The sequence below is a fragment of the Onychomys torridus genome, unplaced genomic scaffold (assembly GCF_903995425.1).
Source record: "Onychomys torridus unplaced genomic scaffold, mOncTor1.1, whole genome shotgun sequence".
Taxonomy (NCBI): domain Eukaryota; kingdom Metazoa; phylum Chordata; class Mammalia; order Rodentia; family Cricetidae; genus Onychomys; species Onychomys torridus.
This window is the reverse complement of record NW_023411702.1, coordinates 2,305-4,608: the sequence shown is the minus strand read 5'-3', so window position 1 is coordinate 4,608 and position 2,304 is coordinate 2,305.

Sequence of the window (2,304 nt, the reverse complement as noted above, 5' to 3'; positions counted from 1 at the left end):
AGTTCTGGGTTCCAGGGTCATGGTGGATTTCTTTTGCCAACTCCTTACCCCTACAGTTTTGACAAAACAACAATCAATGGCAGTACATCATCTACACTTAGAATTGTACTCAAGGATCATATATTCTAATGTATACATGACTAATTAATGACATTCAAGCCAGGCTGGATAACAAACGTTTCAAGTGCATTTCTGAATATTAAATATAACAAATAAAAACATTAACAAAATTCCATCACCCTTATACAAACACCCTTACTTGGAAAGTGTGATCACATACTGCATGAGAATTAAAATAAAATGAATTACTTCCATGATAGCCATTCCATTCTATACAAGGCAACAGATAAATACCTCTGAATAAGGAAAAGTGTAAAAAAAAAGATGAACAAAAGCCACAGAAGCAATAGAAGGACCACAAAATAAACTTTACTAATTGAATTTGCCACATATGTCCCACATTTCAAAGTCTTTCTCATATGCTGCCAAATAAAAGCCACAACGGTTTCCTCACATCGGTTTTAGTGATACTTGATAATAATTTATTTACTTCAAATCTACAATGAAAAGACTTAAAACAAAGTTTTTTGCCTTTGAAACATAAAACAACTGTGATACCTGAAGTGTTAAGCAAAGTTCATTCCCTGGACCAAGATCAGGTATTGGATGACTTCCAGTAATTCTTGCAACAAGAAGCTCCAAGGGTCTAACCTACTTGGGAACCAGAATGCACATACATATATCCAGAGGAAGACACAAACACACACACACACACACACACACACACACACACACACACACACACACACACACACACACACAGACACACACCATAATTAAAACAGAAACAAACCATTAAAATAATTATCAATCATGAATGTTTTTCTGTTATTATTCTTGTAACATGGGTTTTGAGGCATCTAAATGATTACATAGTTGTTCTCCATCATGAATTGGTCCATGTAATAGAAAGCAAGCATCAAGTCTTGAATTCTGAGTAATCTATCCTTTTCAGTCTGTGATATCATTTGAGACAATTTTGAAAATGGTACACTACAGGAAGAAATCAGTCATGAAGGTTGTCCTGAACATTTACATCTGCACCCCATTTCCAATTTACACATTTGCTTCATGCTGCAGGACAAGAAGGTGAATTCTTAGCTGCCTGTTTTAGCTGCTATATCTGACACTTGTTTCCATGTCACTTTTACGAGGTTCATGTATTGCTGTGGAACCCAGGGCCAAATTAAACCCTTTTCTATGTTCACATAGATATGTTCTATTATCAAAGCAACAGAAAAGGCATATCTATGAAATTTTAGACCAGAATTCATTATCTCATGTATTTGAACAGAGGTATGAAATCTAGCATGTTACTTATCATTTAAATTTATAGGCCTTTTGTCCATATTTGTTGAAATATGTAAACGAAATAAAAAGAGATATAACAATGTATTTATAGTCAGATTTCCTTTGGTATGAGTTTCTTTCAGATCTTCAAAGTATAATGTCATATTGAAATGCTTTAAGAAAGCAATTACACACTAAAATTTTACAGTTACAGGGTTATTTGTGTTTTTACTAGGCATTACAACATTGATTATACTCAGGGTTTCTCTCCACTATATGTTTTTATATAGGGTTGTGCAAGGGCTTTACCACACTGTTTAAATTCATAGGATTCTTGTCAATTATGTGTTCTTTCATGAAATTGAAGAGTGTTGTGATGTACAAAGGCTTTACCACACTGATTAGTATTGTATGGTTTCGAATCCAGTATGTGTTCTTTATGTCTTTGTAGATGAGAGTGAGGGGCAAAGGCCTGTAAAACACTGATTACATTCATATGGTCTCTCCAATATGTGTTCCCTTAAGTACTTGAAGATGACCGGGCTGTGCAAATGCCTACCCACATTGTATATATTCATAGGGTGTCTCTCCCGTATGTGTTCTTTCATGCAACTGAAGAGAATTGTGATGAGCAAAGGCTTTACCAAATTGTTTACATTCATAAGTGTCAAAGAGAAAGATGTCAGGAACCAAACATGAAACATGGAATAGTATTAGCCAGGCAAGAGAACAAGTTACAAGACCACTGCCCTTCCCCAGTAAGTAAGTAAGTAAGTAAGTAAGTAAGTAAGTAAGTAAGTAAGTAAGACCTGTTGAGTAACCAGGCTCCCAAAGATAAGAAGACAATTCACAATCAGGTGTCATGACAACCAAGTGGAAAGAGCCTAGCAACAGAATAAATGGCCCCTTACCAGTGACCTTAGCTGACATCTTGCAGTTGCACGATCTGCACTT